The sequence below is a fragment of the Octopus sinensis genome, linkage group LG3, assembly GCF_006345805.1.
Source record: "Octopus sinensis linkage group LG3, ASM634580v1, whole genome shotgun sequence".
NCBI classification, from domain to species: Eukaryota; Metazoa; Mollusca; class Cephalopoda; order Octopoda; family Octopodidae; genus Octopus; species Octopus sinensis.
In genome coordinates this window covers 51,523,409-51,540,896 of record NC_042999.1, presented here as the reverse complement: position 1 = coordinate 51,540,896, position 17,488 = coordinate 51,523,409, and the positions used below count along the sequence as shown (strand labels likewise).

General features: G+C 37.8%; 1 protein-coding gene across 1 annotated transcript in view; it reads right to left on the bottom strand.

The window, feature by feature from the left end:
- Nucleotides 1–16,234: 16,234 nt before the first annotated feature.
- LOC118762446 overlaps nucleotides 16,235–17,488 on the bottom strand; it is a 2,567-nt gene continuing 1,313 nt past the window's right edge. The window contains exon 2 of the mRNA XM_036500980.1: nucleotides 16,235–17,488. This exon is cut by the window's right edge and continues 916 nt beyond it. The gene's annotated coding sequence lies outside the window, so the exon portion shown is untranslated.

The following is a 17,488-nucleotide window of genomic DNA, read 5'->3' as shown; positions in this document are numbered from 1 at the left end:
GCCTGCTGATCTGACAGCAGGGAGACATAAGAATTGCAGTAGGGAGTGTGTGAAATGTTTAACAGTATGGTGACAGTTAGGTTATGGTTCATTGATGAGGTTTAATAACACTGAAACATGTCTACAGTTGATACTGTAATTACTAAACATTCCCCACTATTTTCTATATTCAATTTAATTTTAATTTGTTCCTATCAAAATTAGTCATTAAGATCTCTAATTGCTTTCAGTTACTGTTTTTGTGGTTTTAATTAATTGAAATGTCTGAAACAGACTTGGAGCAGAGAAGGCATATCATTGGTGAAGTCGCGAATAGCGACGAAGGAACTTTGACAAACCTTGCTGGTTGACTGATTGACCGAACGATTAATCAGACAATCGATTGATTACCGAGTTAATTGGTTAATTAGTTAACCAATTGATAAATAGAAATAAAATAAGACGTGAAATGGAACCAACGTGTGTGTTTGAACTGGCAAAATCTTTAGAACGTCGGAGAAAATGCTTAGTAACATTTCTTCCGGCTCTTTATGTCCTGAGTTCAAATACCAGCAACTTTAACTTTTATCCCTCCGGAGTCGATAAGGGCCAGTTTAGCACCGGGTTCGATATAATCGGCTGAACCCTTCCCCCAAAGACCCTTCCGTCAAAAATGTCGGTTCTTGTGTTTATGGGAGAAAGAAAAGAATTATTTGCATAATGACCAAGATACAACGAACTTTGGAACATATGTTTCTTAGGTACCCTGGGATGTTTTAATGATTATCCTTCCACGGAGAAATTAGTCAGATAATTTTTAAGTCAGGCTTCTGTGTGTGTGTGTGTGTGTGTAGGTATATATATATATAATATATATATATATATATATATATTTGTATGTATATATGTATATGCATGTATGTATGTATGTATGTATGTATGTATGTATGTATGTATGTATGTCATTGTTCAGTTTTATTTCAAGATTTCTTGCCAATAGGGAAAGTCAGGTTCTAACCTAGATCCAAGGCTCCTTCTTTGGAATTTCAACAACACCAACAGGGTTCTTTTCCATGTTTGTGTGAATAAGTTCAGTGTTTGGGTCAGTGCTTGTTGAGACTTGTATGTTTTGTTCTATGAATGTATTCCCATGCATATAGTTGCGTATCTAGACATGCGCATATATATTTAAATGATAAACTTCCGGCAAGTTTTACAAATATTTACAGTTCCAGTAATCAAGGGTCCGAGAACAAGGGGTGCAGCGGGTGTACCCCTTGGAATTTTCAGGTGGTGCAAGATCAAAATTTGCACCCCCTACATAATTTTGCCAGTTTCAGAAAATAGTGTCTAAAACATTATCTGTATGAGATGCTTGAAGCTAGATTTCGTTTCAAAACAAAAACAAAGAACCAAAATAAATAAATATAAGTGATGAAGCTGGGCTTAAAATTCCCAAGGGAATTTATGACTAACCAACTTCTGAAGCAAAGTAGCATCAAAATAAAAAGTATGTGACAACAACAACAGTAGCAGCAAACAACAAGAACAACAACATGACCAGCATCTACGGCTACTCTTCAATACATAGCATTACTTGGATTCTTGAAGACAGCTCTATTCTGACAAAAATAACTCCAAAATCTTGCAATACTGAAAATGTGTGAAGGTTCTTGTCCTCTCTCAGTCTGTCACCTCTCTCAAGTTCTTTGTAGTTGATGTTGCTAAAGACTGACGACATGGTTGAATGGATTCGACTGTTTGACCTCAGCCTAAAAATAAAAGCCCTTTAAAAATTCTTTCAGTCATATCGGTTTTCTCATTTAGGTTGTTAGGTCCAAAGTTTGACAAGGGAACAAAATTATTTGTTTTTATCTTTGATATTTAATGCTCATTGTTAAATGCTTTGATACTTATTGCTCATTCGAAATACTAGTCCATCTTAATAAAAAAAAAGATTTTGAAAGGAAACATTTAACTATAAATGATTGCAGACCAATCCCGAAATTACCTAATTTGCAAAGAAATGTATTCGTCAATTTCAGACTAATTTATATAAAAAGGAAATTATATTAAAAGCATTACCTACCGTCATCCTGACGCGGTTAACCAAGAAGATCACTTCAGAGGTGCATTTTTTTTTTACTCATAAGTCTAACCCTAGCTGAGGCCAACACACAGGCTAATATGCTTTTAACAAGGGTCTTTAATTTTACTAATCTTAGCTGGTACGAGGATTATATCCAGCCTGGAACTAAGCAACTGAAGTGGAGGGATATGAACCCTTTCCTCGATACAACAAAAGACTTTCCCATGCAACAAATTATTACCCGTCCAATAGCATACTTGACTTTGTTTTTATTCACAATGTTCATGTCATTCCCACAGCTATTTCCAACCAAAGCATTATACAATTATCTGTATATGGTACAAAGAAATATCCGACTCGTAGCATGGATTTCTACCCTGAAGATCTTGCCTAACAAATCTTCTCCTTCTTGAAGAATGGATTACAAGGACCATGGATGAAAAAGACTTGGTGGGCGTGGTATTTTTGGACTTGGCAAAGGCGTTTGACTCCGTTAATCACTGACGTCTCTTGCGCAAACTTCGAGCATTCAAGATTCATCCCTTGTTGGAGACTTTCCTCTGTCTCCTGTTTCTTAAGAAGAGCTTTGCTCGAAACGTAAACTCAACTTTCTTTTCCTGAGCGTCTGCTAATACTTTGTATATACCACGTTTTTGCGTTGTTATTTTTTCTTGTGTCTGCTCTTGATATTTTATTTACTATATATATGTATATATAAAGATTTTAACGAATGTGGGACTTAAGTTGAAGGCACCAGAATTTAGTTTGGCATTATCGATATAATTTGAAATAAGGTGATTATAATCAAAATAAGCAACAAGGATATGCAGAGATAACACAGTACGATCGTTTCATGCGACTGTATACAACAATTTCCTTCATCCTTATATATGTGTGTGTGTTGACTTTCTGTGCAACATTTTATAGCTGTTAGTCAATGTAATGTCACACACTCACTTCTGTTCCCACTCAGTGTTCAGTATTTGTCTCTCTTTCCTATCTATTTCTCTGTCCTTCTCCTCTCCCATCTATCTACCTCTCTACCTATCTGCTGCTTTTCTATCTTTACTGCCTTCCATTTCTTCCTCTGTCCATCTCTGTCAACTACCCACTGTCTATATTTATTCCTACTCGCTCTTCCCTAACCTTCTCTACTCTCTTTCTTCACTTTTTTGGTACCAAAAGACAATCCAATTTTTTATCACTCATCGTTTTTCTACTTGACCAGTGCATAGGTAAGACATCATTGTTTAATGTCCATTTTCCATACTGGAATAGGTTGAATGGTTCGACTGGGACCTGGGAAGCCAGGAGGCTGCACCAGGCTCCAGTCTGATCTGGCAGTGTTTCTACAGCTGGATGCCCTTCCTAACGTCAACCACTCTGAGAGTGTAGTGGGTGCCGTTTTTACGTGCCACCGGCACTGGGACCAATTTCCTGCCTAGTTTCAGATCCCCAGTTTATCTTTTCACTTTTCATTCTTTTCTTTCCTTCTAACTTCCTTCCCTCTACCCCATCTCTCTATCCTTCTCCTGAGCCTTTTCATTGTACCTTTGGAACACAAGCACCATTATTTTCTTCTTCTTTTTTATTAGTTGTTGTCATGTAGTGTCCCACACTTTGAAATATTTGCAATTTGTATTTTTACTGCTTATTTTAGCTCTGCTTGATACATTTCCAAAATTAAACATTTTAATATGCAAAATATACTTCACATTATTATATATACTATGCATTAATGCAAAAAAATATTGTGTTTATTGGCTATCTTCAAAATGATCACACCATCAATGGAAAATTTCAATACCAACTTCCTAAGGCAGTTATGAAAGGTTATCAAGACCAAACACCCAGAAAAACTGATGAATGTGGTCTTGTTTCATTAGGACAATGCTTCAGCACACAAGTCCTTCGTTTCAATGGCTGCTGTATGTGACTGGCTTTGAACTGGTTGATCATCCTCCCTATGTTAGTGATTTGGTTCTTTCTGGTTATCATCTGTTTTCCAACATAGAAAAACACTCAGCTGAGCACCAGAACTTGTAATCTGGATAGAGTAGCTGTAGATCCCTCAATAGTTCAGCGTAGGTATTCTCTTTTTCACTGATCTTCAACTTTATGTTAACATCCGTTGGGCAGCGAATTTCCACAACTGTGCATAGTTTCTCTTCTCATCCCAAATCATTAGATAAGGTCTGTTGTGCTTACATTTTATAGGGGTTTTCACCAGTACTCCTTTTTATTATGAGTAGCTATGGGTGATATCTCGGTGTTAACGCCACAAAGTTTGCATCGGTTGTCACATATTACTGCTTTTCCTGCCCCACTATTCCTTTTGGGCATCAGGTATTTAGTTGATATTTCTTGTTTCATATGTATGTATGTATGTGTGTGAGTATGAATGCATGTGTGTATGTATGTATGTATGTATGTATGTATGTATGTATGTATGTATGTATGTATGTATGTACAGAAATCAGAGAGTTGCAGCCAATTGTGCTCTCTCTGGGAAACATCAATTCTCAGCGGAATCCCGCAGGTAGCTGTACTCCAGTACAGCCACCTGTGGGATTCCGCTACTATTGTGGCGATTCCCTCAGACATGCCCTCAGTCATACCGTCAGCTACTCTCCCCAGCTATTCTGATGATACAAAAGTATCACAGACAGTTAAGGATCCTGATGATATAGTACGACTTCAGAAAGTCGTAAAAGCAATATGCAGATGGGCAGATGAAAATAACAGGTAGTTCAATGCTGAGATGTTTCACGCACTTCATAATCGGCCCGCAAACAGACTACAATCGGAATACACAGAATCAGAGGATAGTTCAATTGCAGAGACAGAGTCTGTGCTTGGCCTGAGAAACTATGTGTAATGATGCAACATTCGATTTGTATATTATCAAGCTGGCAGCATTGTCCAGGTGAAGGATCTTTTCGCTTTGACCGTCAGATTTTTAAAATAATTTCCATGTAACTAAAAAATTTTTAACTTCGTATACTGGTAGAATGTGTTTATAAAACATCTTTTTCTCTTGGCTTTCTTGAGAAAATTCTGTTGTTTGTAAGATATTTGTAAGATATTTTCTTCAATTTCGGCAATTTCAACCAATCAATGACGTCTATTGTTTCCACCTCAATAGACGTCATTGATTGGTCGAAATTGCCGAAATGCAAGAAATTAAACAACAACTAGCTTACAAACTACAGAATTTTCTCAAGAAAGCCAAGAGAAAAAGATGTTTTATGTAACACACTACCAGTATACGAAGTTTTAAAGTGTTTAGTTACATGGAAATTATTTTTAAAATCTGCCAGTCAAAGCGAAAAGATCCCAGGTGAATAGCTGGATGGATTTTGAGATCATTAAGATGCAGGAAAGAGGAAACCATGCCACTCTTATGGAGAACATTTGCTGGGTCACTGCTCACAACTGTGATCACTGCAGAGTGTAAAACGGGTGGCGGAACTCGAGGTAATCCAGCACCACTGCACAAAGAAGATTAACTTGGTGAAACAGATGAGCCACTGGAAGAGGCTAAAGGAACTGAAACTCTGCTCCCTAGAGAAAAAGTATGAAAATATGCATTGACATACATATGGAAGATCCTGAAAAGTCTAGCTCCCAACTTTGGAATTGAAAGCTATACTAACCATTAAATTGGACGGTACTGCATAGTATCAAAGATCTTGGATCTTTTCGGTTTGAACGGCAGTTTTTCCTAGCGGTGTCATATGAAATTGTCACCCATAATTATGACCCTAGTATCGATTTATTGCATTTCAATCTGTTTTAGGGTTAGGGTTAGGGTGGGGGAAGGGTATCTTTTTTTCTTCAGAAATGTAAATAAACCCAATATGTTTCTTAAACGAGGGACATATTCATACGGCACAGAATGGTTTTACCTCAATAGACGTCATTGATTGGTTGAAATTGCAGAAATTGAAGAAAAAAAACAACAAATATCTTACAAACTATAGAATTTTCTCAATAAAGCCAAGAGAAAAAAGATGTTTTATAAACACATTCTACCAGTATACGAAGTTTAAAATTTTTTAGTTACGTGGAAATTATTTTAAAAAACTGCCGTTCAAACCGAAAAGATCCAAGATCTTATCTTCACAATATAGAACAAGGATCCAGTACTGTAAAAGTGCTTGGGTTTCAGGGGTCCACAACTATTCAACATTCTGCCAAACAGCCTCAGAGTTTTGCGTCGTTAAAATGTAGACGTCTTCAAAGAACGTCTGGATAAGATTTTATTTGAAATAACAGATGAACCCACATCTCGGCAGGAGATACAAAGAATAGCAGCTCCGTCCAGCTAGCTTCTTCACCAGAGACAGTACAAAAAAGAAATCTAATCATACTGAAAGGCGGTACACCAGCATGGCCTCAACTTCATTTGAAGTAAAATGACTTTCAAAAAACATGCAAATATTTAGAAAATATTTGTTATATCAGAGTCTTAAATGATATACCGTTCAATAATGTCTCTTCTTTACTAAAGATAATCTCTACTGAAGATAATCTCTAGGAAAGATAATCTCTACTAATGATAATCAATTACTGTTAATCCAATAACAATATCCTGCAAATCTCTCAAGATAGTGGTACAGGGGAAATAACTCATACATATCTCAGTAATTATTTCCCTTGAACAGCGATTTTTTTAATTTTATTTCGAAGTTCGAAGTTTTCCTTTTTCCGGAATACTCTTTTACTTGTTTCAGTCATTTGACTGCGGCCATGCTGGAGCACCGCCTTTAGTCGAGCAAATCGACCCCGGGACTAATTGTTTGTAAGCCCAGCACTTATTCTATCGGTCTCTTTTGCCGAACCGCTAAGTGACGGGGACGTAAACACACCAGCCTCGGTTGTCAAGCAATGCTAGGGGGACAAACACAGACACACAAACACACACACACACACATACATATACATATATATATATATATATATATATATATATATATAATATATATATATATATCCATATATATATACATATATACGACAGGCTTCTTTCAGTTCCCGTCTACCAAATCCACTCACAAGGCTTTGGTCGGCCTGAGGCTATAGCAGAAGACACTTGCCCAAGATGCCACACAGTGGGACTGAACCCGGAACCATGTGGTTGGTTAGCAAGCTACTTACCACACAGCCACTCCTGCGCCTATATTTATATATAAATATTTTTTCATTGTTCTCTTTCAGTCACAGGGATACGGCTATGCTGGAGCACTGTCTTGGAGGGTTTAGGCGAATGCGTCGTCCTGACTACTTCTATGAATTACTGATTCTTATTCTATAATTGTCTTTTCTCGAACGAGGTGACGTCCATAAACTAACAGTGGTTATCTAGCAGACTGATACATACATACATGCATACATACATACATACATACATACATACATACATACATACATACATACATACATGCATGCATACATGCATACATGCATACATACATGCATACATACATACATACATACATACATACATGCATACATAAATACATACATGCATACATACATACATATATACATACATACATACATACATACATACATACACACACACACATACATACATACATACATACATACATACATACATACATACATACACACATACATACATACATACATACACATACACACACACATACACACACACTCACATACATACATAGATGGTTTCACGGAAAAACTGTGAAAGAAACTGACACAGATTCTTCAAATCCATTCTATTAGTGGCAAAGTGAAGATTTGGAAGACATCCCAAAAAGTCTCCAGGAGAGATTCTTAAGTGAATAGGTGCACATACTAAGGTAAATGCATCAAGAGTTCAACCAACACGCCAACTCAACTTCATATGTACAAATACCGGGAACTCTCTTAACTCAAAAACTCTTGTCGCCTTGTTAGCAACCTGTTTGAACTCTCTCAAGACCAACTAAAATTATACTCAAAGAAAAATCATACATACAATTTAGACTCCCTTCGAATTATTCTGGTTGAAAATATGGAACGAAAAGAGGGGTCTCAACCTCAAGACGTCATGGCTAAATGCAGTAAAAGGAGAGAATGCTGTACCAACATCGACAGTAAGAAATATGTAATTGACCCAGTAACTTTTACCATAGTTGTAGGCAAATTGCATAATGGGAAGACATTTGGAAGGGACCTAAGAGTTGAATTTTGGTATAAGAGGCTGACATTTTACATAAAACTATTATATTCAGAAGTCCTATGGAAATTCAGATTTTGTAGCCAAGAATGAAACCACTGTGTTGGCTAAGAACTATAGGCCCATTGCTTGCCTAAACATTATGAACAAACTGTATACAAGCAGTCCCAACCAAATCTTCCAGGGGCATTGTGAGTTTAACAACATAATGTACTGTCTGAGATTTAAAAAAAAAAATATATATATATATATATATATACTCTTTACTCTTTTACTCTTTTACTTGTTTCAGTCAGTTGACCACGGCCATGCTGGAGCACCACCTTTAGTCGAGGAAATCGACCCTCAGGGCTTATTCTTTGTAAGCATAGTACTTATTCTATCGGTCTCTTTTGCCGAACCGCTAAGTTACAAGGACGTAAACACACCAGCATCGGTTGTCAAGCGATGTTGAGGGGACAAACACAGACACACAAACATATATATACATATATACGACGGGCTTCTTTCAGTTTCCGTCTACCAAATCCACTCACTAGGCTTTGGTCAGCCTGAGGCTATAGTAGAAGACACTTGCCCAAGGTGCCATGCAGTGGGACTGAACCCGGAACCATGTGGTTGGTAAGCAAGGTTTATGATGATCTCCTATACAGCCCCAAAACACCTGGGCTCTCTTACCTCAGAGAAGACCTTGATGGAAAGCACTCAGCATACAAAAAAAAGAAAACCATGCATGGGTGTGTTGCCCAGAAGCTTGAAGAAGGCAGAAGAATTGAGATGAAGCACACCCTCTCTTGGACACAACACCACTACATCACAACACACTATAAGGGCTATGCATTTGCAATCCAGGAACAGGAGTTTGCCACAAAGTACCTGGTGAACAAGAGAGACAGTGACACTCTTGTAATACCAGGGTGCAAATGCATGTATAGGCTATGTCATGTTTCTGTGAAAGACATCATGCATGTGATTAGCAGCTGTTCTAAAATGTCGGTCACAATGTTTTTTCTCAAATAATTTACAATGCCCTCCACAAAAAAAGCCTGTCCTGAAATAAACTTAGAAAATCCCTCTGTTATAGAATACGTTCATAAACAACGACTCAAGGAATACTGGTGGAATATTCCCATTGAAACTTCTGTCAAATGTAAGGATTAGCAGTTGCCCTAAGATGTTTTCATGGCACTACCTTCATATGCAGCAAGATGTTGTTGCTAAAACAACTTACAATGCCATCCGCTAAAAAAGACTGTCCTGAAATAAACTTTTAAAAAAACCCTCTATTATGGAATACATTCATAAACACCAATTTAAGGAATACTGGTGGAATATTCCAATCAAAACTTCTGTCAAATGTAAGCATAACAGGCCGGATATTGTCGTTTGAGACAGAGGGGAACTGTAAAAACTGTAAAAATGTGCACTTCCAAGTTCCAAATGTGTCTGTGCTAACTACATCCCAAAGATGGAGCCTTCTATCATTGTTGGAAACTGGCTCCCTCCTTAGTGGAAGATTTATAATAATTAAAAAATATAAGATACATACATACATACACACACACACACACACACACACATACATACATACATACATACCTTGTTGCTGATGTTGAAATCCAATAAAGGAGCCTTGCATCTAGATTAGAGATCTGCTCTTTCTCTACTGGCAAGAAATCCAGAAATAAAACTGAATAATTACATACGTAAACACGAAGTACAAACTGGCCGGAAGTACGTATCCTCTTTACTGCAATCTTAATTTGCTTAGTGACAATAAAAAGCAAGACGAAGTGACACATTTCCCAGAGGGAAAGAAGAGTTGCTTCCCATTGCACTATTGGAGGAGGTCAGCTTTACCTACCTTTATGTTTTCTATTCTGTAGCAAGAAAAGGCGGAATACCACGCTGCCAAAATGAATTTTCTACTATAAGGGCAGCGAGTAAAAATTTCGCTTTTTGAATTCAGGAAGGCATCCGGCTCGAAGGCTGTTTTTTTTAGAATTATTCTCCTCCCTGCGATGCAAAGCTTGCACTGACTACATCCATTCTGGTATGGCCCAAGTTGTTCCAAATCAACCGGAAATTGTTGAAAAACCTGGTCTATACTTCAACGGAAGTTTGTGATGCAGGCTTTATTTTTGTTTGTTTATACACATTGAGTTTATATTTTTGTTTGTGTGGTAAGTAGCTTGTTTACCAACCACATGGTTCCGGGTTCAGTCCCACTGTGTGGCACCTTGGGCAAGTGTCTTCTACTATAGCTTCGGGCCGACCAAAGCCTTGTGAGTGGATTTGGTAGACGGAAACTGAAAGAAGCCCATCGTATATATGTATATATATGTATGTGCGTGTATGTTTGTGTGTCTGTGTTTGTCCCCCTAGCATTGCTTGACAACCGATGCTGGTGTGTTTATGTCCGCGTCACTTAGCGGTTCGGCAAAAGAGACCGATAGAATAAGTCCTGGTGTCGATTTGCTCGATTAAAGGCGGTGCTCCAGCATGGCCGTAGTCAAAATGACTGAAACAAGTAAAAAGATAATTGTGTTCAAGATAAAGGAATTAATGTGTGTGGTCGTTGTTGTGGTCAGTATATTAATGAGACATTATAGATTACTATTGTAAGGTATGCTTCACTTTGGCAGACCCTGACATCATAGAATCTTTCCCGATGCTAAAGAGTTCACCATGGATTTACAGTAATGTGAGTGAAGTGTGCGCAGCTTGGATGCTCCGTTGGTTGTTATATTCTTATGGAAAATAGGTGTGCAACAGTAATAATGTAGCATAAAACAGCGACCAATATAAATCAAACCACGGATTCATATGTGAATTTCAACAAAAAGACTGAGAGCTATAAGAATTTGGCATTAACTAAATTCCATAGATTGGAACTGCATCAGTGATTTGGTAGCAGTGATGTGACAAAGATATTAATATCTCCAGAAATAAATGAAGAGCAGATTGATGAGTTTTGTGGGGGAGGAGTTGTGTGGATTTTTTTTTGTGGGGGAACGGATGAATAACTGCACGAAGTAATTTTGATTCTAAGGGCTTATCGCACAATGTAATTGCCATATATATAAACTTTAGCCAGGAAAAGGTTGATAGTAACTTTGAAGTTTCGACTTGCTCACTGTCAGGCTGTTTGATGACCAAGATTAAGCCTAAGTCCCCTTTGGTTTAATACTAAATTGTTGTTATAAGTAACTTGATAGAAAAATGAGTGTGTGTGTGTGTGTGTGTGATTTCTTTGAGTTTTATTTAAGTTCTTGAGAGAATCCAAGCTGGTCGTTAACAAAACAAGACTTTTTAAGTTGAGTTTCCGATATTTGTATATATATATATATGGTTGAGTTGGTGTGTAGGTTGAACTGTCGATGCATTCACCTTAGTATGTGTATTTATTCACTTAAGAATCTCTCATAGAGACTTTTTGGAATGTCTTACAGATCTTCACTTTGCCACTAATAGATTGGATTGGGAGAATCTGTGTCAGTTTCTTTCGTGTAAATTTATATATATATATGCAGTGTTCTGTGCGTGCGTGAGACTTCTATACTTCTTTATAAACATATTCACTAATTAACTTTCTATTTGCTCAATAAAACCCCACCTTCCTCATCAACGAAGTGCAGGGCAGGCCTCCACACCCATTTTCTGTCCTATACGAAATACAGGTAGTTATCACAGAAAAGAAATCTACCATCTATTATTTCCCTCAGGGGATGATAATTGAACATAGACTGTAGTGAGAGTGTATCAGTGGAGTAAGGCAAGTTACTGATGTTGAAGGTGAGAACGACAATTAGTTACTGTGCAAATTGAAAACAAGATGTGAATTGAATGTCCTCAAGGAGAGAGAATGACCTCCGTTATCTTCCTCCTACGGAATTTACTCAATGTACGACATCATCATTATTCCATTTGTAACAGTTGATTTCGGTTTACCACTTAGTGAAGGCAGGAACAACAGTGACCATTGCCCTTGTCTGGACCCTTGACACTGATGGATGGAAAGATGTTATCCTGGAACAGGAGACCGAACGCCAATAACTTTAACAGAGTGAACCCCTTTAAAGGAACCATGTGTGGGTGTTAAATCGGGCGACGGATTGATTCCAAGAACTGAGAACACAATGAGCCAGAACAAACACCAAAACAGCATTTCATTCGACCCACAAAACAATTCTACCAATCCACTGCCCCGATATTTTACTGACCCCGAAAGGATGAAAAAATTGATCTCGGCAGGATTTGAACTCAGAATGCAGAAAAACTGCAACAAATACCAATGATGCTAGTAGTGTTATAGTTGTGATGTAGAAAACAGTAGCCGTTTTCTTTCCTTCACTCTTTTATGTAGATAGCAGGCCCTTAGATGGTTGCTAGTGCCACATTTGTAGTATCTTGATCTTCTGCTCTCTAATGCCACAAACAAAAGAACTCTCTTTGGTGACTGAATTAGGTTGGCAGTGGCTTCGAATCTCTTCTGTTGAATTAAGAACTCCATTCCTATCTTCGACCAATTCTCCCTTCATAATTTGTGCTCTTCTAATATTGTAGTTCTCTCTTCAATGTTGAAAAATACGACTGCCACCAACCAGCAGATTATTTCTGGCACAAAGTCCGCTACAATACCCTTCGTCACGTGTTGACCAGAATATGAAAATAGTCTTATAGTTTTTGCCTCGTCCTCCAAGGGGAAGCTGACGTCATCAGTATCAGAATGCCTGCCATTGGTGGTACGGGTTTTTTAAGTAAAAACGGATTTCAGACACCTCTCTACAGTGCTTCGTTTGGTCTTTCTTCCCATCTACTTTTTGGTCCTATGCATTGGTAGACTATCACACACATCTCTCTCTCTCTCCTCTATACTGCTTTCAGACACCATTTTCTGTTTATCTGTAACACATTTTCTTTTGTTAACTGAATTCTTTCAAATACCGCATGCACTGGCAAAAGACCCAATTTTACTGCAACTGCTTGTTTGTTGAGTGAAGTGGTCTTCTTCCTGGGAGAAGTCCAAAACGTGGTCCTTTGCTATTCGTAAGATCCCACAAAAGAGAAAGCAGGTCAACCCCCGACACCATCGACAGATGGATGAACGTGCATCCAGGCTCAGCGGTTGCGTAGGAAGTCGGGAACAAGAAACAGGAAGAAAGAGTGAGAGAAAGTTGAAGCGAAAGAGTACAACAGGGGTCACCACCACCCCCTGCTGGAGCCTCGTGGAGCTTTTAGGTGTTTTCACTCAATAAACACACACAACGCCCAGTCTAGGAATCAAAACTGTGATCCTCCGACCACGAGTCCGCTGCCCTAACCACTGAGCCATTGCGCCTCCACTTGCTTCTGCTGACGTTTTCGGTGCCGATTGAACCACCAGCTGCAGTTATGGGGTGTTTGATAATGCAAGAGCTGGGTTTTTTTGTATTATAGAATTTCAGGGAGAGGTGATGACCTCAGTTATTACTGTCGACTGATGAAGCGGTGATGATGATATTTCCCTGTCCAGGCTGGGACTTTTTGCAATCGAGATGATGACATGCAGTTCTTCTGGACATTTATTTTTGTTAATGGTCGCTGAAGGCAGTTTCACTTGTTATATTGTTATTGCAGTTGTTGTTGTTGCTCAGAACACTTTTGTTATTGCTACGTACTTCAATGTACATCAGTCTGAAGGAGTTATTTTTTACCTGAGGAACAGGCATTTGCCATATTCTGAACGCCTTACTTCCCTGGGCATGGATATATTGAAACTCTGACGTCTGGCAGCTGACTTGGCAGACACCCATAAAATTTTTAACCATCTTACAAACAAGAAGTCTGAGCACCTTTTCAAACTCCACCCGTCTAACACCCATGGACATATTTACAAAGTCAGAAAACAGCACAGCTCCCATGACTTTCGGAAACATTTTTTCACGCGAAGAGTTGCTGAAGCATGGAACAAACTGCTGGCATCAGTTGTTAGTTGCCAGAGCACTGCATCCTTCAAAACTTCCATGCTTCCTGAGATTCGCCAACACTACACCTGATTTTCTCCCCTCCATACACATGCAAGCATGTATCTCATACACTGATCACTTTCCAGACATTTGTACATTTATGCATATGCTTTATATGCCCTTTTGACAAGTTGCAGTGCACCTGAGCACTGTATACAATAATTTCATTATATATAATGACAGCCTCTCATTCACAACCTCTTCACATGCTGGCTTTGAAACATGCTGCCATGTTTTATTTTTGAAGAAATTCAAATCCTTAAAGGAACTCACAAGCCCAACTGAATGAAGATTAGATTAAAACACAAAGTGCAGAACTAAATTTAACAAAAACACATCTTTAGACAGAGCAAACAACAAGCTTACAGTTTTTGAGAGTGACTAAATAGTAATTGTCCTTTCTACTAAAGGAACAAGACTTGAAATTTGGGAGGATGATGCGACTAATCAATTACATCGACCCTACTGCTTCACTGCTACATAACTTATTGACCCCGAAAAGATGAAAGGCAAAGTTGACCTCAGCAGAATTTGAACTCAGAACGTTAAGACAGACGAAATACCACTAAGCATTTTGTCCAACATGCTAACAAATTCTGCCAGCTCATCACCTTAATAATGAGTTCAAATTTTGGCACAAGGCCAGCAATTTCTGAGGACGAGATAAGTCAATTACATCAACTCCAGTGTCCACCTGGTACTTATTTTGTTGACCCAAAGAGGATAAAAGGTAAAGTCAACCTCGATGGAATTTGAACTCAGAACATTAAGATGGATGAAACGCCACTAAGCATTTTGTCCAACATGCTAACAATTCTGCCAGCTCACCACCTTAACCCTCTTATTACCAACCCGGCTGAAACCGGCTCTGGCTCTGAGTACAAATGTCTTGTTTTCATAAGTTTTGAATTTAAGTCTTCCACCAAACCTTAGTCACAATTAATGTTCCTAACACTAGCTGAATGATAACTAAGTTATTTTACTAAATTCTTTGTTATATTTAAAATAATTGAAAGAAACACAGAGCATCTCAAAATAAATACAGTAACGAAAGGGTTAATAATAATACTAATAATCTTCCTTTCTACTCTATAGGCACATTGATCTGAAATTTAGGAGCGGGGGTGCTGGTCAATGACATCAACCTCAGTGCTTAACTGGTACTTATTTTATCAACCGCAAAAGGGATGAAAGACAGAACTTGAACTCAAAATGTAGAGTAGTGGAATTTTGCACAATGCCATGACCATACCTTTTACTCAGTGAGTCCAAAAAAAAAATGAACAAATCAGATTTTTAAAAACAGTAGGAAATGGGTTGAGGGAGAATTTCCAGTAGCTAAGTACAACAAAAGGCTGCATGGTTAGGACAGTTGAAGGATGGTTGAGTGGTCGTGAGCAGAACTTCATGACACCTTGGTCAAATGTCATGCTGAAAGAGTCTCGACTGAAAATGTACAGAATCCTAGTGGAAGGTGTGCGTGCTTGCTCATGGGCAGTGGATTTGATCCATCATCCAGCTAAATACCACTGCCTGGTCCTTGTGTGATCCTATTCCTGTTTATTCTATTGTAAACAATGAAGCCAGAGGTTGAATGTGACCTTCCTCCTCCAACTACACCATTAAAAAGCAACCACATCCATTTGGTTAATGAAAGAAATAATTATAGCTGCTGCCACTGCTACTGCTGCTGCTTCCATTTTTTTTGTCAAATCTTTTCCAATCAATCAGGATTACCAGTTCTAAATTTAGGATTTCCAGGATATTTTCTTCCCCAACAAAAATATTAGAATATATTGAAAGAACAAACAAACAAGAGGTTTATAAAAGATTGGAAATGGAAAGTTAAGTAATCATAAAACCGATTAATAAATGGCATTAATTAATTAGTAGAAATATACTTTTCAATCACTTTAATTCCATTTCTTAGAAGTGAGATTAATAACAAGAAAAAACCGAAAACACAAAAGTGAACAATTTTTATTGAAGAAATTTTGTTAACATGGAGTCTGGAAGAAGAATTAGAACGAAATTGACTTTGGGGAAGGAAAAAAAAAAAAAAGAATAGAAGAAACTGAAACCCATCAACTGCTGAGAAGTGGTCAGCAAACGGCCATAGAGCAAGGTGATAGATTACAATTGTAGAAAGCAATGAAAAACTAAAATAAATTAACTAATATGATAGAATATCATGATGGTATCACAGGGAATGAGAAGAGTCTAGGAAAAATTCTTGGTATGAAGCCTGCAAATATTGTCAAAGAACAAAAATGTTGTTAAATTTCATAAATCCTTGATGGGGTTGCAGCATCTGTTACTCCTGACTCGATGTGTTATTGACTAAAACGTGTACTTTGGTATTTGAAGAGTTAGCACAATAATAACTGCTGCAGGTGTTTCATCACAATCTGGTTCAATAATCACTAAAACCCTATAACTGACCACGGGTCACTTTTCTACGATTAGGAATTTTTTTTTTTTGTTACTTTTTAGTGGGTTTTTTTTCTTTTTTTTTTTCCATTTTTGACTGACTAGAAGCGAAGGATTTCTTGTAGAAAACCTGGCTAAAAGTAAAAGGGAAGGATTTAGGATCAGACAATGTAAGGGACACATTGAGAGTAAAACAAAATGGGGAAATAAGCAGAAAAAACAAAAGCTTTCCTAGGAAAATCAAAAGAATAAGTTTTGATAAAAAATACATTAAAAAAAAAATCGAATCACTGTAAGATCTGTGTGTGTGTGTATGTGTGTGTATGTGTGTGTATGTGTGTGAGAAAAATGACTCACTTCACTCAGCCACAATGGGGGTAAATAGCAATGCAAGGGTGGTGGGGAAGAATATGTTTGTGTGTGGCAAAGAGAAAGAGAGTATGTGTGTGTGTCATTATGAGTGAAAGAGAGAGACAAACAGTCAGAGAATGTATGTTGCTGTGAAAGAGAAAGAGTCAGAGAGAGAAAGAGAGTGTGTGTGTGTTGATGTGTGTGCGTGTGATTGTAATGGGAAGAGAAATTATTGAAAGAGTGAAAGAAGACGGCAGAAGATAGATGACGGGATGTGAGATGGAAAATAAAATGAAAAACTGTAATCAGTTTTAACTGGTTTAAAGATAATGTTTAACTGAATGAAGTTAACAAATAAGGAGGAATGAAAGCTATTGAGAAGGTCAAATGAGATGAGAGCAAGGAGATGAAGACAGCAGTTGATAATGTGACGCT